Source organism: Procambarus clarkii, chromosome 16, assembly GCF_040958095.1.
Source record: "Procambarus clarkii isolate CNS0578487 chromosome 16, FALCON_Pclarkii_2.0, whole genome shotgun sequence".
Lineage (NCBI taxonomy): Eukaryota > Metazoa > Arthropoda > Malacostraca > Decapoda > Cambaridae > Procambarus > Procambarus clarkii.
The window spans coordinates 5,387,379-5,410,999 of record NC_091165.1 but is presented as its reverse complement, the minus strand read 5'-3'; positions in this window follow the sequence as shown (position 1 = coordinate 5,410,999).

Genomic DNA, 23,621 nt, shown 5'->3' with positions numbered 1-23,621 from the left:
GAAGTTAACGACATCATCAAGAGGAGCCCCACCACAGCTGGATGCCCAGCTGAAAGAGAGCCCGTTACCTAACGCCCCGTAACTCTGATGTTCTTATTGGTCGCCCGGATGGTATCACAGTGAGCCCCTGGAAGAATGGCAAGCAGTTGGTATGGGACTACACGTGCGTATCAACCCTGGCTAACACCTACATTAACCTCAGTGTTGCACAACCAGGTGGCGCTGCCACCCACAGGGAAGCAGCCAAATCCCGTAAGTATAGAGAACTGGATCACCACTACAATTTTGTCCCCATTGCTTCTGAGACACTCGGCGCCTGGGGTAAAAGTGCTACCAGTTTTTTGAAGGAACTGTGTTCTAGGCTCATTGAAACAACAAAGGACCCAAGAGCTGCAAGCTTTCTTTTCCAGCGCCTCAGTGTGGCGATACAGAGGGGAAATGCGCACTGCATCCAGGGTTCCTGCCCGCCATCTGAGGAGCTGGAGGAACTCGACAACCGATGATAACCATCTTTGTAACCCATATGTAACTCCTTTTTTGTAACAAAGTTCAAATAAAGTAAATATATATGTGTACATACAAAAGAATGGGGGTGGTAGGAGAAGATAATATTAGTGTTCAGTGAGAAACCACAAGGTCTCCTCTGAATACTTTTTATTTTCTTCTCCGAGGCTATGGGTCCCCACATTGGCACCAGAGGTGGTACCCTCACAAACTTTAAAAAAAAAATATATATATATATATATATATATATATATATATATATATATATATATATATATATATATATATATATATATATATATATATATATATATATATATATGTCGTACCTAATAGCCAGAACGCACTTCTCAGCCTACTATTCAAGGCCCGATTTGCCTAATAAGCCAAGTTTTCCTGATTTAATATATTTTCTCTAATTTTTTTCTTATGAAATGATAAAGTTACCCATTTCATTATGTATGAGGTCAATTTTTTTTTATTGGAGTTAAAATTAACGTAGTTATATGACCGAACCTAACCAACCCTACCTAACCTAACCTAACCTATCTTTATAGGTTAGGTTCGGTTAGGTAGCCGAAAAAGTTAGGTTAGGTTTGGTTAGGTAGGTTAGGTAGTCGAAAAACAATTAATTCATGAAAACTTGGCTTATTAGGCAAATCGGGCCTTGCATAGTAGGCTGAGAAGTGCGTTCTGGCTACTAGGTACGACATATATATATATATATATATATATATATATATATATATATATATATATATATATATATATATATATATATATATGTCGTACCTAATAGCCAGAACGTACTTATCAGCCTACTATTCAAGGCCCGATTTGCCTAATAAGCCAAGTTTTCATGAATTAATGTTTTTTCGACTACCTAACCTACCTAACCTAACCTAACCTAACTTTTTCGGCTACCTAACCGAACCTAACCTATGAAGATAGGTTAGGTTAGGTTAGGTAGGGTTGGATAGGTTCGGTCATATATCTACGTTAATTTTAACTCCATTAAAAAAAAATTGACCTCATACATAATGAAATGGGTAGCTTTATTATTTCGTAAGAAAAAAACTAGAGAAAACATATTAATTCATGAAAACTTGGCTTATTACGCAAATCGGGCCTTGCATTGTAGGCTGATAAGTGCGTTCTGGCTACTAGGTACGACATATATATATATATATATATATATATATATATATATATATATATATATATATGCCAGAACGCACTTCTCAGCCTACTATGCAAGGCCCGATTTGCCTAATAAGCCAAGTTTTCATGAATTAATGTTTTTTCGACTACCTAACCTACCTAACCTAACCTAACCTAACTTTTTCTGCTACCTAACCGAACCTAACCTATAAAGATAGGTTAGGTTAGGTTAGGTAGGGTTGGTTAGGTTCGGTCATATATCTATGTTAATTTTAACTCCATTAAAAAAAAATTGACCTCATACGTAATGAAATGGGTAGCTTTATCATTTTATAAGAAAAAAAATTGAAAAAATATATTAATTCATGAAAACTTGGCTTATTAGGCAAATCGGGCCTTGCATCTTAGGCTGAGAAGTGCGTTCTGGCTACTAGGTACGACATATATATATATATATATATATATATATATATATATATATATATATATATATATATATATATATATATATATATATATGTATATATATATATATATATATATATATATATATATATATATATATATATATATATATATATATATATATATATATATATATATATGTCGTACCTAGTAGCCAGAACTCACTTATCAGCCTACTATGCAAGGCCCAATTTGACTAATAAGCCAAGTTTTCATGAAATAATTGTTTTTCGACTACCTAACCTACCTAACCTAACCTAACCTAACTTTTTGGGTTACCTAACCTAACCTAACCTATAAAGATAGGTTAGGTTAGGTTAGGTAGGGTTGGTTAGGTTTGGTCATATATCTATGTTAATTTAAACTCCAATAAAAAAAAATTGACCTCATACATAATGAAATGGGTAGATTTATCATTTCATAAGAAAAACGTTAGAGAAAATATATTAATTCAGGAAAACTTGGCTTATTAGGCAAATCGGGCCTTGCATAGTAGGCTGACAAGTGCATTCTGGCTATTAGGTACGACATATATATATATATATATATATATATGTCGTACCTAGTAGCCAGAACTCACTTTTTGGCCTACTATTCAAGGCCCGATTTGCCTAATAAGCCAAGTTTTCCTTAATTAATATATTTTTTCTAATTTTTTTCTTATGAAATGATAAAGCTACCTATTTCATTATGTATGAGGTTAATTTTATTTTATTGGAGTTAAAATTAACGTAGATATATGACCGAACCTAACCAACCCTACCTAACCTAACCTAACCTATCTTTATAGGTTAGGTTTGGTTAGGTAGCCGAAAAAGTTAGGTTAGGTCAGGTTAGGTAGGTTAGGTAGTCGAAAAACAATTAATTCATGAAAACTTGGTTTATTAGGCAAATCGGGCCTTGCATAATAGGCTGATAAGTGAGTTCTGGCTACTAGGTACGACATATATATATATATATATATGTCGTACCTAGTAGTCAGAACGCACTTCTCGGCTTACTATGCAAGGCCCGATTTGCCTAATAGACCGAGTGATTTTCTTTATTTTCAATAAATTCTTTCCAATTAGTTTATTATATATATATATATATATATATATATATATATATATATATATATATATATATATATATATATATATATATATATATATATACATATATATATATATATATATATATATATGTCGTACCTAATAGCCAGAACGTACTTATCAGCATACTATTCAAGGCCCGATTTGCCTAATAAGCCAAGTTTTCATGAATTAATGTTTTTTCGACTACCTAACCTACCTAACCTAACCTAACCTAACGTTTTCTGCTACCTAACCGAACCTAACCTATGAAGATAGGTTAGGTTAGGTTAGGTAGGGTTGGTTAGGTTCGGTCATATATCTACGTTAATTTTAACTCCATTAAAAAAAAATTGACCTTATACATAATGAAATGGGTAGCTTTATCATTTCGTAAGAAAAAAAATAGAGAAAACATATTAATTCATGAAAACTTGGCTTATTAGGCAAATCGGGCCTTGCATTGTAGGCTGATAAGTGCGTTCTGGCTACTAGGTACGACATATATATATATATATATATATATATATATATATATATATATATGTCGTACCTAGTAGCCAGAACGCTTTTCTCTGCCTACTATTCAAGGCCCGATTTGCCTAATAAGCCAAATTTTCATGAAATAATTTTTTTTCGACTACCTAACCTACCTAACCTAACCTAACCTAACTTTTTCGGCTACCTAACCTAGGTAGGTTAGGTTAGGTAGGGTTGCTTAGGTTCGGTCATATATCTACGTTAATTTTAACTCCAATTAAAAAAAATTGACCTCATACGTAATGAAATGGGTAGCTTTATCATTTCATAAGAAAAAAATTAGAGAAAATATATTAATTCAGGAAAACTTGGCTTATTAGGCAAATCGGGCCTTGCATAATAGGCTGAGAAGTGCGTTCTGGCTACTAGTTACGACATATATATATATATATATATATATATATATATATATATATATATATATATATATATATATATGTCGTACCTAATAGCCAGAACTCACTTTTCAGCCTACTATTCAAGGCCCGATTTGCCTAATAAGCCAAGTTTTCCTGAATTATTATATTTACTATAATTTTTTTCTTATGAAATGATAAAGCAACCCTTTTCTCTATGTATGAGGTTAATTTTTTTTTATTGGAGTTAAAATTAACGTAGATATATGACCGAATCTAACCAACCCTACCTAACCTAACCTAACCAATATTTATAGGTAAGGTTAGGTTAGGTAGCCAAAAAAAGCTAGGTTAGGTTAGGTTAGGTAGGTTAGGTAGACGAAAAAACATTAATTCATGAAAACTTGGCTTATTAGGCAAATCGGGCCTTGAATAGTAGGCTGAGAAGTGCGTTCTGGCTATTAGGTACGACATATATATATATATATATATATATATATATATATATATATATATATATATGTCGTACCTAGTAGCCAGAACGCACTTCTCAGCCTACTATTCAAGGCCCGATTTGCCTAATAAGCCAAGTTTTCATGAATTAATTGTTTTTCGGCAACCTAACCTACCTAACCTAACCTAACCTAACTTTTTCCGCTACCTAACCTAACCTAACCTATAAAGATAGGTTAGGTTAGGTTAGGTAGGGTTGGTTAGGTTCGGTCATATATCTACGTTAATTTTAACTCTAATAAAAAAAATTGACCTCATACATAATGAAATGGGTAGCTTTATCATTTCATAAGAAAAAAATTAGAGCAAATATATTATTTCAGGAAAACTTGGCTTATTAGGCAAATCGGGCCTTGAATAATAGGCCGAGAAGAGCGTTCTGGCTACTAGGTACGACATATATATATATATATATATATATATATATATATATATATATATATATATATATATATATATATATATAAATTAAACCTAGAAGGGGGTACCACCTCTGGTGGTTTAGGGACCCATAGCCTCGGAGAAGAAAATAAAGAGTACAGAGAAGACCTTGTGGATCCTGACTGAACACTTTGATATTTTCTTCTCCTACCACCCCTATTCTTTTGGTATGTGTGTATATATATCTAACTTTATATAAAAATGTCATTACACAAAAAGGGTTACAATTTTGTTTTAATGCAGGGTACAAGACTACTTGTCACAAGTTGTAGAGCTCCTCCAGCTCCTCAGATGGCGGGCAGGAACCATGAATGCAGTGAGCATTTCCTCTCTGGATCGCCACACTAAGGCGCTGAAAGAGAAAACTGGCAGCTCTAGGGTCGTTGTTTCAATTAGCTTGGACCCCAACTCCTTCAAAAAATTAGCAGCACTTTTACCCCAGGCACCAAGTGTCCCTGAAGCAATGGGGACAAAATTGTAGTGGTGATAAAGGTCTCAGTATTTACGTAACTTGGCTGCTTCCCGGTGATTGGCAGCACCTTCTGCTTGTGTAGCACTGAAGTCAACATAGGTGTTGGCTAAAGTTGAAACGCAAGTGTAGTCCCACACCAACTGTCTACCATTCTTCCAGGGGTTCACCGTGATTCCATTTGGGCGACCGACAGGCTCATCAGAGTTGTGTGACATTAGGTAATGGGGCTCTTTCTCTGCTGGACAACCGGCTGTGGTAAGGCTTCTCTTAATAATATCGTTAACCTAGTCGTGTCTTGCACGCCATCCTCCTGTCCTTTGGCAGAGAAGGCAATGTCGTCCGTACCTGTCGGCCTCTGCCTCGCCGAAAATACACCTGTATTCGGTGTAAATTGGGGCAGCGAGGCGGAGAGCCACGGCAATTCGGATTACCTGCGGTGTGAGGCGGGTGCCGGTGGCTGTCATTGGGGTTGCTAATAGGTCATCTGCATGGGGATCTGCTACAGCTCTATGTCGGGCAGTGTCATGTGGTGTTGTCGCAGCTTCATGGTCGGCAGTGGGGCGATCCCAGCTGGATTGCTTATGGGCTTCAGAAGGCGGTGGTTGGGGTTCTCGTCCGATGAGAGAGACCCATTTGGTTGTGCAGTCTGTGAAGCTGGGATCATGTACCCCTGCCTGTTGAACTAGGTGCTCAGGTAAGATTTCCTTCACCAAGTTGTCAGACGCCACTGAAGAGGACAGGAACGCTGGTACAGCAATTTGTGTTGCTGTGTGCACGCCAAGGACCCCGAGTCTGACAGGAAGGGAGGTCTGTTTCCACTGTGAGTCGCTGAGAGAAAGGTTGAAGGCTTTTTCTAGCACTGATTTCAGCAAGCTGTCGTACTTTTCTAATTTAATATTGTTGAAAGATGGCGAACTTCTTAGAAAGTAGGTCAGCTTGGGGAGGGACAAGCATCTGGTGATGAGGTAAAGTGCATCATGAGCATCGATGTCTTTAGTCCTCTCGTTCATCCTCTTCAGGTCAGTGATCTTCTTACCAAGGACCTTGTCGATGGCATTCCCTCCAAGAGGAGCACCTAGGAGTGTGCTGTCCTCAGGGATGGTTGTATGAATATCAGGCAAAACAACCTTTATTTGCTCTATTATGTGTTGGATGGTGGAGGTTATTTCACACTTGGAAGAGTTCAGGGTGAAGCCTAGACTTGCTCCTTGCTCTAAAATTATTCTAATGTCGTCCACGAGTGAGGCTGGGGAGCCAGCTAGAGTACCATCGTCCAAAAACCAAATATTGAGTTCACTGGACAGGTTATCGATAACTTCCTTGATGACTAGGCAGATGACTAAGATGATGACTAAGCAAAGGAGCAAGAAGGGTCACCCTGTTGGACACCTTCATGTGATTCTATTTCTTGTTCCCCGAATAGCAGAGTTAGATTCTTGCTGTAGAATGAGTTTACAAACGGGTAGAGGGAAGGAAAAAGGCGATGAACCGCACTGAGTACTGCATTCCTTCTAATCAGATTGAAAGCATTTTTGAAGTCCTGTTTTATCAGGGTTTTTTCATCCGTAATGTTGGCAATGTAGGCTCTAGCTGCATGAGCCGCTGCCTCACATCCCTGGGAAATGCCAAACCCAAGTTGTTTTGGCTTCAGCATGTCGGCGGCTGTCTGACTAATTGTTCTAGCAGCAGCCTTAGCGATGAGGCTCCGGAGTGAATTGCCCACAGCTATCGGTCTGATTCCTCCATTTTTTTTTCCTCAGGGCACAGAGGGTAGCGCCAAAAAAGAGAGGCCGTATGGTCTCTGGTATGTTGCCAGCTAGACATCTGTTGGAGAATCTAGTTAGTTCCACCAGGAAGCCCTGTATAATGTCTCCTAGTGCAGGGTTGAGCATTTGTTTGATGTGGTTGGGTCTTAGTCCTGTGAACCCACCTGCTGATCCTGGTGGGAAGGATAAAGCTGCTATATGCACCATGGATTCGAGCACACACAGGGGTTCCGCTCTGGTGACACCGACTAGGGGAACACTGTCGTCACGAGGAGCTCCGGGTGGGTGTTTTTCTCTCAGGACTTGTGCTGTATCGGCATCCCTGGTGGCAACTGTGTCTTCACTGGTGATAATCTGATTGTCCCTATTGTGTTGCCTTCTATTTTCTTGCTGACTGTTGCTTTGATATTGGATGCCTCGGTTCTGCTGTTGATACCTTTCCTGCGGGTGGTGTTTTTGGCATGGGTGGGGAGGGGTACCTGGTTGTCCTCTCTAGGAAAACTATTTATAGCCATAATGACTGAGGAATCTAGTGATTTGTCTCTCCTTGCAGGGACAGCTAGGCATATGTTTCCTAACAGGAGAAGGTTGTGCGAGCTTGGATGGTTCCGGGGAAGTCATTGACCTTTTTTAAGAGGCTGGATAGTTTGGCTGCCACTTGGGGGCAGGCAGCTTTGGGGATGTGCTGCAAGGTTCCAACTGATGTTGCTTTGATGGCTTCTAGTAGATTCTCAGTCGAAATGAAGCTGTTGGAGGTGTTTTCCCTGACTGCTGGTATGGGGCCCTGATTGATACTCTCTCTTTGAGAGGGCGCCACATACCCGAACAATCGGTTCCATTGTGAGCATGCTTGCGCACATCCCCGTTATGCTTGAGTCTCCACACTTTGTCACACACTTGGCATGTGCCATGCCAGTCGTCGATTGATGGCTCCTCTTGGCTGAGAGAAGCCTGGCTGTCAGTCGTGACCTGCGACATCGGCAGCGGGATATATATATCTATATAAATAAAAATGGAAATGTTTGATTCTTCAAAATCGCGAATCTCCGAAAGTTCCACACCGATTACTTTGACATTTTGACACAACGTCCCACTCGTATCTGAGCAGGTTTCTATATACATACAATATAGATGTCACTTTTGTGACGGGAGAAAAATATGCTTTTTTAAAACTGTGTTTTTCATGTGATTTTTCATGTATGGGAAATCTTTGAAACCACTTTACCAATTGCTTTGAAATTTTGACACAACGTTGCATTCGAATAGGAGCGTGATTTGATATACCTACTATATACATGCCTCACCTGTGACAGGAAAAAAAACATTTTTTTTTTAAAAAGCGCCATCTGTTGGATGTAAGAGCAACACACGCTGTAATCTCCGAATGTTCTTCACCGATTGCTCTGAAATGTTGACATAACGTTCCATTCGAATACGTGCATGTTTTTATACATGTACTATATAGCTGCCACACATATGATAGGTTTAAAAAAAAAATCTAAAACAGCGCCATCTGTTGGATGTAAAATCAACACATGCTATTCTAAATATGTTACGATTCCAGTTTTATGTTTCCAATTGCATTGTTAAATTAAATTTTCATAGATTTTGATTGATTTTCATTTTGATTTAATTATTTTGAATGACATTACGTTAGAATTGAGCTATGTTCTTTATACCGTTCATTTCATGAGTATAGTTTATTTTTTAATTTTTTATTTTTTATTTCGTTTTTTTAATTGTTCTTCTTATTTTTCAGTGCAATTGGCAGTGGAATTGAGCTGTGTTGATTGATCTGCGTTTGAATTGAAATATTTCGTTAGTATTTTTTGTTTTGAAAACAAGAAAATGGACAATGCATTTATCTCACATCTGCATATGTGCCACAAATAACCATGAATCCACCGGCTACAACATTTACTACGGTCTTCACATTTTGTCAAAATGACGCGTTGGCGAAAACACTGCTGTATTCGGAAGTGCCTACGTATTACACATGGAATGACAGGAGAAAATAATTTGAACGACGAAAACGAGGAGATCGAGTCGACGGACAATCTTTCATATTCAAACAAACTACGATAGGCAGACTGTACACCGTGAATCCCAATCAAGATGAATACTTCTTTCTTCACATGCTGTTGATAAATGTGCCAGGTTAAACGTCTTTTCAGCAATTGAGATTTGTCAACGGCGTTACACATGCCACTTTCCGTAGTGCATGTCATGATCTGAATTTATTGGAGAACGACCGACACTGTGATGTGTGCATTATTAACGCGTCCAACAGGTCACATACAAATCAAATTCGTGCATTGTTTTCAATCATATTGACCGCCTGCTCTCCTTGATCTCCAACAGAGTAATGTCAGCACTGTGGAGAAATGCCCGACGGACCATTGGAACATTATCTAACACAGTGCAGAGTTGCAAATCCATTAAGATTTCAGCTTAGATTCAACAGAGCAGAAGAAGTTGTTAATCACATATGGCAAAATCTTACTGAAGCGACCATATAAGTCATAAATATTCAAACTCCGCTCAAGTAAAACAAAAACAAGCAACACTTAGTGAGCCAGCCAGAGGCCTGGGGCCTGCGCAGGAAAATACCTAAAAAAAAATCAATCAAACAGAGTTATGTGAGAAATATTAATTGCACATGGCTGAAGATATTGTTCGTTGAATACGAAGGAAAATTCAAATATGAACATGGATTTCAGAGCAGAAATCTACAACGAAGCATTGATAATGATTTGTGTTTAGGAATCGCAAACAATATTCTCAGTTTGGAATGCCATCATGGAATCGATCTGCTACTGCTTAGTTCGGAAGTAGAATTTTGTCGTGGACAAAATTATATCACAGGTGATCTTTTATCGCATGTGCAATCAAATATTCCTAAGCAAAAGCATGAACAAAAGACACTCATGATTAAATAATTAAAAACTGTCAATAACGGGCTTGGAGATATCTACTTATTAGATGAGCCAGGAAGAACTGCAGAAACAAACCTAATTAGATTGATTCTGGCAGCAATTCGATCCCAAAATGGCACAGCCTTGCTCTTGCATTTTCCGGAATAGCTGCGACATTGCTACCAGGTGGAAGAACTGCTCATTCGGCTTTGAAATTGTTATTGTACATGCAATTCATTGAAACTTCCACGTGCAAACATTTCCATAACATCCGGCATGGGAAAAGTATTCCAGAAATACAAACTTATTTTTTGGGATGAATGCACATTGGCCCACAAAAAAATCGGTCGAGGCTCTTGATCGATCATTGCAAGATTTGCGTGGGGACATCAGCCCATTTGGGAACGCATTAATATTGCTTGCAGGAGATTTCATGCAACCATTACCTGTAATTCCTCAATCGACACCAGCGGATGAAATAAATGCTTGCCTGAAATACTCTACTTTGTGGGGCCACGTAAAGACGTTAAAATTAACTACAAATATGCGTGTCCAGCTGAGAAACGATCCGTCAGCTGAGATATTCTCACATCAGTTGCTGGAAATTGGGAACGGAAAAGTGCCGGTTGATCTGACCTCAGGACGAATTTCATTGACTCGTAACTTCTGCAATTTAGTGATGTCAAAAGAAGAATTGGTTGAAAGACCATTTCCCAATATTCAAACCAAATATAAAAATCCCGATTGGCTGAGTGAACGAGCTATTCTTGCAGCCAAGAATAAAGACGGCTACTAACTTCACAATAATATTCAGTCGATGAATATCATTATAAATATATTAGATGAAGCGGTTAATTATCCAACTGAATTTTGGAATTCACTCAAACTGCCAGGGATACCACTGCACGTACTGCAATTGAGAAGCGGTGTGCCAATTATCATGTAACAAAATATCAATTAGCCAAAGGTTTGCAACGGCACGCGAGTTGCAGTAAAAAAATAATCAGCAACGTCTTAGAAGCAACAATCTTGACAGGACCTTTCAAACGTGAAGATGTCCTCATTCCTCGCATTACTATGATTCCAATGGATTTGCCATTTTAATTTAAGAGATTGTAATTTCCAATTCGATTGGCGTTTCCAATCACCATCAACAAAGCTCAGGGCCACTCTCTAGAATTGTGCAGTTTATATCTAGACACGGATTGCTTCTCACATGGAAAATTATATGTTGTGTGTTCTAGAGTCGGCGAACCGGACAATCTCTATATCTCCACAGACAATGGAACAACAAGAAATATTGTATACCCACAAGCATTGTAAAATTAAACGTATTAAATACGTGCACTTTTTCTTTTCTTTCCTTTCCATTTAACCAGACTAAGCCACAACAACGTGTGTCTGGTACAGCTAGTATTTAATAAATTATTAACAACAGTAACCCTCTTCAATTGGTGAGTTTTATTATATTTTTTCTTTCATACTGTAATACAATAGAAAACACAATACAGCCATCCTAGTTATATTTGTAATAAGATATGATTAATTTTATATGTTTTAATGTTGGTTGTGATAATATAGAATTTACTGAGGAAAAAGTTTTCCACCAGAATGAAAACAACACACTATCAAATGTATAAGGACCCATTATTTTATACCTCACAAATGTATATATCCTTTCATTCAGTAACCTATTGTATAAGATTAAATAAAAATTGATTAAAAAACTAATAGAAAGATATATCTAACTTATTTGGCAAAGTTAAAATTCTAATGCTGAATTTAAGAAATAAAGGCTGGGCGAGTGGTAGTTGTATATAAGCTTCTGAGGATGTCTGACAAGGAAGGATGGCATCCTTACCACATATGTTAATTCCATATCGTTATCTTCTGCTTATTTGTTCGAGACTATAAAAAAAGGGTAAAGAAAATATAAAATAATGATTATAAATACATTTTTATTTATTTTTATGGTAGTAATATACATTTTTTAAAGCATTTCAGAATATACAAAAGAACCCAAAAGGATAATTGATAAACAATTTACAGATTGTCAAACATTGACTCCAAAGAACTTTGATATGTCAAAGGGTGGTTGAATATGTTAATTTATGTATGCCAACATTTTTTGGTACATTTCTGATTATTTCTCTTACAAACATACCTATGATTTATCGAACATAGAAAATGTTTGTTAATGTTCATAGTCAGAGGCACTCTGACACAACATTTGAGAGCCCATACAGGCGAAAAACCTTTTATGTGCAATGTGCTCACCCACCTAGTTGTACTCACCTAGTTGTGCTTGCAGAGGTTGAGCTCTGGCTCTTTGGTCCCACCTCTCAACTGTCAATCAACTTGTGAGTTGGAAACTATTCCGACCGAGTAGAAATTTATCTGAACATTTGGGAATATATACAGACGAAAATCCTTTTATGTGCGATGTTTGTGGGGAAATAATCAATCAGCGAGGCACCCTGACCAAACATTTGAAAGCACATGCCGCTGCATTTATATGAGGTGCATTTGGGAAAATTTTCAGGTTCAGACTCACACTGACTGGACATTTGAATCCATGCAGGCGAAAAACCTTTTACAATGCGACACATGAGAGAAAAAAATTAATTGCAGGGACAACCTGAGTGAATATCGGAGAACACATGCAGGAAACCCAAAACCTCTTAAGGCAAAGTATATGACCTGAACATTTAAGAACACACTGAGTGCAATGACTGTCGCGAAAAAATCAATAACAGATTCCACCTAAACAAACATTTGATATCACATTTTATGAAGAAGGTATCTCATCTTTTAGGTTTTTAGATCGTTAGAGTTGAAGTGGTTTCAACATATTATGCCTTCACGAGCCTATCGTCCATGTTAAACCTTCCTTATTACCCTAATATGTATGACTCCTTCCGCAAGACAATTTTTTGCAAATGTGTTTTCAACAAACCAGTTCATTGAAATGCCACATAGGGGCAGTTCGGATTTGAAATATTAATCACTGTTGAAATAGCAATTATTTTATAATAAAAAATAAATGCATTTGAAAGTACATACAGGCAAAAACTTTTTTCCCTAATATGAGAAATATATTAATATAACTAGGATGGCTGTATACAAATTCAGCTATATATACTACAGTAGAATGCTTGGGGGTGGTTAATGTCAGTGTAGACGTCCTTATTCACTTATATGCTGACTTCTTTCAGCCTTTTAGTAGTCTGACTTCTGGTTTGGCATGCCTTGGAGTATAATAAATGAAGCAGGCGAATTTTGGTTTTTTATTATTATATGCGTTCTTAAAACCATATTAACTTGCACAAGGTAAAGGGAATACAGAAATGGATCATTTTGGAATTATTTTGGGGATATTGGAAAAGAATGTTGGACATCGATCACATTTCAGTCAAGAAGATACCACTCTCTCAAATCTCTCATTTCATTTAAATATCAGTTTATACGAAAAGCTAATAGATGTTAGAGTATTTAAGGATCAGATTCCGTTGAGATTTATGTTTTCTTCACTTGATTGGTCCTGGATGCAAGCAAAGGGTCATCCTTAGATTTAAGATCGATGGATCACCTGAATATATGAATGTGTGCAGTGGAATGTGCAAGTAGGGTGGATATCGATCCCGTTGGGTGTCCTTTTGTTCTAGGGTTCAATTCTGATGTTGTTCATCCGCATGTGAGGTCTCTAGGGGAACATTTCTGGTGCAATTGGCGCCTCGCCAATGGGGAGAAAGCGTTTGTCCCCACGACGGTCCAGGACCCGTAACGTCCAATCGAGCTGGTCCTATGGTTGAAGTCCCATAGTAGGTCTTACTCATAAACCTGTGGAGACGATGAGAAAATATCTTTTCTGTCGTCTCTAAATAGACGATCTAAAATTTCTTTTCAAACAACATACGTCGTGAAATGATGTGTGTAAGAAAAATTGTGTACAGAAGCAACCTGGTCGAACATTGTATATAATGAATTTGGCGAAAATCGTTTTTATGAGGCTGTGGTGGGTTTTAGTCGTGATCCAACATTTGAACCCAAACAGGCGAAAAACCTGTTTTGTGTGAATGTGCAATGTGTGTGAAAAAAACAATCCGTCTGAAAGGACAGGCCACCAAGCATTTAAAGACACATATTGGCAGAACAGATTCAGGCGACAAACCTTTTTACTGTGATGAGTGTGAAAAAATTTAGTCTGACAATCCGATCAGACCCGACATTTAAAAATATTTTGGCCAGAGAAGCCGTCTGGTCAAACATTTGAGAATATATTCAAGTGAAAAACCCTTTACGTGCAAAGAGTGTGAACAAAAAAAATCAGCCAGAGAAGCAGTCTGGTCAAACATTTGAGAATACATTAGGCGAAAAACCTTTTACGTGCAATGAGTGCAACAAAAATTCAGGCGGAAATGCAGTCTGATCAACCATTTGAGAAAACATTCAGCCGAAAATCCTTTTTCGTGCAATTAATGTTAAAGAGGAACCAATTGAAGACCAAGAGCCCCCTCAATAAAATAACAGAATGCTAAAAATTGTAGTTAATTGGTTGAGTCGAAAGGCAAAAAAACGGGAGGAATCGTAATGAAAAGACGCACAATCATTAATGGACAACACAATCGATTGCATCCATTCTCCTTCATGATGCACGAGAAAATGTCCAACAAAATATTTTGTTGTCATGGTTTTTGGTAATTTGAAACGTGAATCCCTTTATGGATACCTCCAGTAAACATTCTCCTAGCTCACAGTAGTTTGGCGACTTCTTCTTGCTGGGATTCATATGAAGATGAATCCGAGTTTTACTCATACTTCTGAGTGCTCGGAGTTCTGCAGACAATTCATGCTGGTTTCAGCATCAAGACGCCACACCTCCCTCTCTACAAGTTATATATCTACGAGGATCTCTTTAAGGACGAAGTCAAAAAGATCCTATTCTTAAAGAACGTTCCAGTGTATTGATACCTAGCCTTCGAGTCACGAGGGATCCAAAAAATATGTACGTATAATGGTGGAGGCACTTTTGTATGTCATGAAACTGGTGCAGCTAACGGCGGTGATGCTTGAAAATATTACAGTAAATGTTTTAAATGAATTAATTTTTTTATATATTTTATCCAAATATTTAATTAAATGTTCATATTTTATATCTTGTTTGAATTGTAATATTAATGTGTATCCAATTAATATTTTTAGTGGTATCATTTGAAGCAATGATTATAAAATAAGACTCGAGGGAACTTTATGATTGTGCTTGAAATTTATATATGCAGATATGAATTTTCTTTCACTTTTCTCAGTTATGAGGTAGGCTCTTTTATGGTCCTTATTAATAAACAAAGGGTATTCTGAAAGAATTTTATCCAGAAAATGTTGTAATTTCTCATCTATTATTTTATCATTGGGATTAGTGCTGTTACCATTAGAATTATATTTATCTATCAATAAATTGGAGGGTATAATAAAGAAATGACCCATGCTACATTAGATAACATTCACAAGGAATATTATTTATTTAGAATTATTATTTATCTATTAATAAATTGGAGGGTATAATAAAGAAATGACCAATGCTACATTAGATAACATTCACAAGGAAATTATTCATAAATTGTTCGAACAAAACATATATTTGGGTCATTATATTAACACTGGCGACTCCACTATCTGTAACCACCCCGCAAATATCACCATATATGATATATATTTCTGAAATATATGAAATAACTCGTCTTTACCCCAAATGTACAACATAATTGCCATGAATGAGACTACCACAAATTATCTAGAGGAAGGCTAAATGATTTTAGGACCTACTTAATCAGTTTGAGGGTAAACAACCTGGGCCAAGCAATTAATCGTAATCTTAATTCTAAACTTATGAGAGAGATACTAAAGTGATTAGATATGAGTCACCATATAATTCATGAAGCCAAATAGAAACATTATCCCATTCAAACGGCAGAATTTGAAATACAAAAGTGGAAAATTTAATTTCCAGTTCAAAATGGGATATATTAATTTTATGTTTTGCTTTGATATTTTAATAATAAGTCTGCTCCTCTAAGAAACTAGTTTCCCGGTGATCAGAGGACTCGATATTAACAACATAAGAGAAAATAATTTTTTGGAAAGAATTTCTTTTCTGTGCACCAGGGTTTGTCATATTTTAATGCAGAGCAGTGCAGCCTTGCTCTGCACTGCTCCTATCCACACCTCGTGAACAGTGTGGATAGGAGCAGCAAGGCGGAGAGCGACTGCAATACAGAGCTCCTGTGGATTCTCCTGATCTGATTTCATGTTCACCAAAGAGCAGTTTTTGACTCGCCACTGTAGCACGATACTATGAACGGGTAGAGGGGCCGGAAATGGCGATGCACGGCACAAAGTACTGCATCTCTTCTTACCATGTTGAAAGGCATTCTTAAGTCCAGTTTGAGCAGGGCCTTTTTATCAGAAATGTTGGTGATGTATGCTCGTTGCTGCATGGGCAGCGCTTCACAGCCTTGGGGGATTCCAAATCCTAGCTGGATTGGTTTCAGGCAATTCAGCCACTTGCTGGCTGACTATTCTCGTAGCAGCCTTGGCAATCAGGCATCGGAGAGTGTTGCCAACAGCGATTGGCCTGATTCCTTCGTCCTTCTTTTTGAGAGCACAGAGGGATGGCACCAAAAAGAGAGGCCTAATGACCTCAGGTATATCACCAGCCAGGCACATGTTGACGAACCTTGTGAGTTCCATACGAAGATCTTGTGCAGCATCACCAACCGCAGGATTTAACATTTGCTTGATATGTTGAGGTTTTAACCCTGTAAAGACGCCTGCTGACCCAGGTGGAAAAGAAAGGGCTGCTTTGTAGACCTCAGATTCACCAACGGTTAATGGGTCTGAAATGGTGTCGGCTGATGGCGGAATGATGTTGTCGCCTTGAGGGGCTCTGGGTGGGTGCTTGCTTTGCAGGGCCCGTGCTGTTTCGAGGAGCAATTTTCTCGTCACTGGTGAGGTAATAGCACTTGCGGAATTTCCTTCTTCAATTTTCTTGGTGATTTGTGCTCTGATTTTGTACGATTCCGGTATGTTGTTGTTACCATTTCTGCGGTGGGTGTGTTTTGCTCAGAGAGGCAGGCGAACTAGGTTGTCCTCCCTTGGGTATTCATTTATCGCCCTCAGGACCGAGGAAGCAAGTGATTTGTCCCTCCTTGGAGGGACGGTGAGGCATACATTGCCAAACAGAAGGACATTATGCCACGCTTGAATGTTTTCCGGGGCATCATTGACCCTTTTCAGTAGATTACAAAGTTTGGCTGCTGCATTTGAACGGGCTGCTTTTGGGATGTGTGGTAATGTTCTAGCAGACGTCACTATGATCGCTTGGGTGAGGTTCTCAGATGAGATTAGGTTAATGGGAGTCTCTTCCCTAACTGTTAATGGCAGCTGGCCATTGCTTCCCTTCGTAGGCTGGTGGGAACCACTGCATCTTTCCTCGTTGAAGGTGTGAAAGCGGTTGACACCACCGTTGGAGTTTATGGCGGTGTTTTTGTTGCATACTCGGCAAAAACCTCTTTTAGGAGTAGTTGTTGGCACCTCAAGGCTTGTGGAGTCCTGCCCGACCGCTGGGACCACTTCCATTTCAACTCGGTTGGGAGAGTTAAACTGTGCATTGTTCTATAGAGGGGGGCCAACACCCTGGGTGTTGGCCACTGAAGTACACTGTGTACTGTACCACAGTACTTCAGTGAAGAATATCACTGAAGTACAAATAGGTGAGTACAACTAGGTAAGTACAACTACATAAGTGCAACTAGGAGAGTACATGTAGCTAGGTGAGTATGCCTTGGTGAACACTGCTAGATGAATACAAGTAGGTGAGTACAACTGCACGAAAACAACTAGGAGAGTGCACAGAGGTGAGTAGAACTTCGTGAGCACTGATAGGTGAATACAAGTAGGTAAGTACAACTGCACGAGAACAACTAGGAGAGTGCACAGAGGTGAGTAGAACTTCGTGAGCACTGATAGGTGAATACAAGTAGGTAAGTACAACTGCACGAGAACAACTAGGAGAGTACATGTAGATGAGTACAACTTGGTGAGCACTGCTAGGTGAATACAAGTAGGTGAGTACAACTTTGTGAGCAATGCTAGGTGAATACATGTAGGTGAGCACTGCTAGGTGAATACATGTAGGTGAGCACTGCTAGGTGAATACAAGTAGGTGAGTACAACTGCATGAGAACAACTATGGGAGTGCATGTAGGTGAGTACAATTTGGTGAGAACTGTTAGGTGAATACAGGTAGGTGAGTACAGCTAAATAAGAAGAACTAGGAGAGTGCATGTAGGTGAGTACAACTCACCTACACCTCAGAAGTCAAGGAAGAAGAGGGGGAATGGGTGGAACTGGTGGGGAAGGAGGGGGAGGGAGTGTAACGGGACCTGTGTGATGGCTGGTGTGTATACATTGTAAGCCAAAAAGAGTTGACATGTCGTGTTAGGATGCTGGATTATACAGGCATGTCTTAGTAGATAAATATGGTGTGTTCATCTTCATAAAATACAACAAGAAAAATAAAGAATCAGATAATAATGTTTTAAATAACTTTATCTCTGATTTTACTTTTGAATTAAATTAATATTATAAATTGAACAATGGTTGATTGGGAACAGAGATGGTGGTCAAGAGGGTTCCAGCAGGCGAGGGTCAGTACTGCCTGACCATCACCCGGGTGGGACATTGTTTATACCACGCGTAGTAACCATCGCCCACCCCCTCCTCTTCCTCTTCCTTCTCTTACCCCTCCCCTTACCCCCATCCTCTTTCTTCTCATCCCCTTCTCTTACCCCTCCCCACTTCTCCCTCCTCTTCATCTTAATCTTCATCGCCCTTCTCTTACCCCTCCCGTCTTCTCTTCCCTTCCTCCTCATCCCAATTCATCCCCTTCCTTCTCATACCCTCTTCTCTTAACCCTCTTCCTGTCTCATCCACCATCTCTTCCCACTTCCTTTCCCCTTTATTTACCCCTCCCCCTTCTCCTCTCCCCCTTCCTCCTCATCCCCCTGCTCTTACCTCTCCCCCTCCTCATCCCCCTTCTTTACTCCTCCCCTCTTCCCCCTTCCTCATCATCCCCCCTTCTCTTACCCCTCCTCTCTTCCTTTCCTCTTCGCCTTCCTTTTCATCCCCCTTCCCTTACCCTCCTCTTCCCCTCCTCATCCCCTCTTCTCTTTCTCCTCCTCTTTATCCCTTCTCTTCCCCTTCCTCTTACCCCCTACTCTCTCCCCCTCCTCTTTGCCTTCCTTCTCATGCCCCCCTTCTCTTACTCTACTACTACTTACTCTACTACTCCTACCCCTACCATTCTTCCCCCTCCTCTTCTCCTCCGTCACTTAATTACCCCCCCTTCTCCATCATTCTCCTCCTTCCCCCTCCCCCTCTCCCTCCTTCCTCCTCAACCTTCTCCATACTCTTCTTCAACCTCCACCTTCCGCCTTAACCTCCTTCTTCTCCCTCTTTCTTGACCACCATTACCACACCATCCCACCACACTTCCATTACACCACTACCGCTACCATATATTGGGGTTGGTGTTGTCGTTGATCCTTCTTTATGGACAGTCCAACCCAAAACTCGGTAGAGTGCATATACTTTACCAGGAGATCACCCTGGGCGCTTCTAGCTCTTGGAGAGGGGCTCAATGTCACACGTTTAGGGGATGCGGCTCCAATACTTAGCCTCGATGTCATGTGCACACACTCACTCGGCCGCTGTGACTCCCCACTCTCTCCTTATGTGATATGATCTTCTTGATCCCCTTTGACGTATTATTATTCCGTTCTACCCTGTCCACAGCTGTGGTTCTTGGTTCTTTCTCTCTCCTTCTTTCCTACTTCCTGGGAAGCCTCACTAGGACATCCGCAAACACGAGCAAATTTGAATACATTTACTGGACAAAGCGCATACACAATACATACACACATATAATAACTTAACTTAGGCATCCTTCAGTCTCGGGAGACTATGGAGTTGCGCCCTAGTTGTCAATCCTGGTGCAGCGTCTGGTGTGACTGATGAGGCCAATCCGAGAGTGGCAGTCCTTCCCACACCGAGCACAAACGAAGTCCGATTCTGGTCTGTCTTCCTAGTTACCGGCTTTCCTTCTCTGTCTCTTTGCCTCCGATTCCTTGGCAAGTGACTCCTCGAACTTGGAGAGACCTCGTTGAACAGACTGCCTCCAGGCTGAACGGTCTGCAGCCAGTGTCTCCCATATAGCAAGATCGACGTCCATGGCTTTCAGGTCCCTCTTGCTTACGTCTTTGTACCGTAGCTGGGGCTTGCCTACTGGACGCTTTCCCTGCCTCAGCTCTCCATACAGGAGATCCTTGGGGATCCTGCCGTCGCCCATTCGCACAACGTGCCCGAGCCAGCGCATTCGTCTCTGTTTCAGCATTGTGTACATGCTGGTGATTCTTGCTCTCCCCAAGACGTTGTTGTTTGTCACCTTGTCCTGCCAGGTGATGTCCAAGATGTGTCTAAGGCAGCGCATGTGGTAGGCATTCAGCCGTCTTTCCTGACGGGCGCGGAGTGTCCAAGACTCACTGCCATAAAGGAGAGTGCTCAGGACACAGGATCTGTAAACCTGAATCTTAGTATACTCAGTTAGCCTATTGTTGGCCCACACTCTCTTTGTCAGTTTGGACATGGTAGTAGATGCCTTACCGATGCGTTTGTTTAGCTCCGTATCAAGAGAGAGGGAGTCAGAGATTGTGGAGCCCAGGTACACGAAGTCGTGAACAACTTCCAGTTTGGAATCAGAGATGCCGATGTCAGGTGGGGAGTCCACTCCTTGTCCCATGACTTGTGTTTTCTTCAGACTGATGGTGAGTCCGAAAGCCTGAGAGGCCTCGCTGAAGCGGGTTATGAGCCGTTGGAGGTCTTCAGCTGAGTGGGCAGTGACTGCTGCGTCGTCGGCAAAGGGGAAGTCGCGCAGACACCTCAGCCGAACCTTTGTCTTGGCTCTCAGCCTGGCGAGGTTAAAGAGCTTTCCATCCGACCTGGTCCGGAGGTAAATGCCTTCCGTGACAGATCCGAAGGCGTGCCGCAGCATAACTGCGAAGAAAATCCCGAATAGGGTTGGAGCCAGTACGCAGCCCTGCTTTACTCCACTTCGGATGTCAAAGGCGTCTGATGTTAGGCCATCAAAGACCACGGTGCCCCTCATGTTCTCATGGAAAGATCTGATGATGCTGAGGAGCCTGGGTGGGCATCCGATCTTGGGGAGGATCTTGAACAGGCCATCCCTGCTGACGAGGTCGAAGGCCTTCGTCAGATCTATGAAGGCTACAAAGAGTGGCTGCTTCTGTTCCCTGCATTTCTCCTGCAGTTGTCTGAGGGAAAAAACCATGTCGATGGTGGACCTGCCAGCTCTGAATCCACATTGTGATTCTGGATAAACTCTCTCTGCAAGTACTTGGAGCCTCTTCAATGCGACTCGAGCAAACAGCTTTCCGACAATACTGAGGAGGGAGATTCCACGGTAGTTGTTGCAGTCGCCCCTCTCACCTTTATTCTTATACAGTGTGACGATGTTGGCATCCCTCATGTCCTGTGGCACCTCTCCTTCTTCCCAGCAGAGGCAGAGAATTTCGTGCAGCTCCATGAGCAGGCTACCTCTGCAGCACTTCAAGGTCTCAGCAGGAATGCCATCTTTGCCAGGAGCTTTACCAGAAGCAAGGGAGTCCAGGGCATCGCTGAGTTCTTCCAGGGTCGGTTCACTGTCGAGCTCCATTAACACAGGTAGACACTCAATGGCGCTCAGGGCATCTTCGGTGACCACATTGCCCCTGGCGTATAGCTCAGAGTAGTGCTCGACCCAGCGCTTCAGCTGCAGTGTCTGGTCCTGAATCACCTCGCCAGTGGCAGATTTCAAAGGAGCGGTCTTCCTCTGGATTGGGCCGAGGGCCTGCTTGATGCCGTCATACATTCCCCTTACATTGCCTGTATCCGCTGCAGTCTGTATCTGGGAGCAGAGCTGGAGCCAATAGTTGTTGGCACATCGCCTGGCGCTCTGCTGCACTTTGCAGCGGACGGCCCGAAGGATCTGTAAGTTGCGCTGACTTGGGCAGGCTTTGTAGGCTGCCAAGGCGTTTCTCTTCTCTTCGATTACAGGTGTCATCTCTTCCGAGTGAACCTCGAACCAGTCTGCCGACCTGCTGGTCTTCTTGCCAAAGGTGGAAATGGCAGCGTTTGAACACAGCGTCTCTGAAGTGCTCCCATCTTTTACAGGCAGTGACCCCAGCTGGGCCAGGGAGAGCTTCCTCGAGCACGTGTGCAAAATCTTCCACCTTGTCCTGGTTGCGGGTCTTGGTGGTGTCGATGCGAGGTCTGCCCGCCTTTTTCGAGTGATGAATCTTCTTTGGTTGCATCTTGACCCTGCTACATACCAGGGAGTGGTCGGTGTCACAGACAGCACTCTGGTAGCTACGCGTAATCTTGACGCTGGGTAGACTTGCACGCCTGGTAAGAATCAGGTCAAGCTGGTGCCAGTGCTTGGATCTGGGGTGTCTCCAAGATACTCGGTGTTGAGGCTTTGTGCCGAAGAACGTGTTGGTGACACAAAGACCATGAAGGCAGCAGAGTTCTAGCAGACGTTGCCCGTTCTCATTCATCCTTCCTATGCCGAATTGACCCAGGCAAGTGGGCCAAATGTTGTGCTCGGCACCCACTCTGGCGTTGAAGTCGCCGAGGATGAACAGTGGCTCCTTTACAGGGATTCTCGCTATGACTGTTGAGGTCATCGTAGAATTTTTCCTTTGCCTCTGCTGGAGAAGTCAGGGTTGGTGCATATGCACTAATTACATTGACTGGTCCTGTTTGGGAGTACAGTTGCAGAGACAGAATTCGTTCGGTTTCCCCCATCGGTGGCATAATGTGTCCCAACAGTGCATTCCTGACGGCAAATCCCACACCATGTTCTCTGGTCTCATCTGGAGGCTTTCCTTGCCAGAAGAAAGAGAAGGTCCTCTCTCTCACAGATCCTGATCCCGGGAGCCTGGTCTCTTGGAGAGCAACAATATCCATCTGCAGCTTGCTCAGCTCCCTATCGATGATTGCTGTTTTTCGGGCGTCATTGATTTCTTGCAGGTCGTCAGAGAAACCTGGTGTCAGTGTCCTGACGTTCCATGTGCCCAGCTTTAGGGCAGTTGATATTTTCTTCTTTGGTTTGGTATTGCTTGGTGCAAAGTTGTCGGGCCGCTTGTCAGTTTTCACCCTAAACCCCACGCACCCAGTGAGGTTAACGGACCGTGGCGAGGCAACACCTTATTGGCTGGGGTTTGCCCAGCTTGAGGCGGGCGGTAGCTGCCCAGTGGGGCGCGATGACCCCTCCCACCGTCGGAAGCAACCCCTGGCGTCAC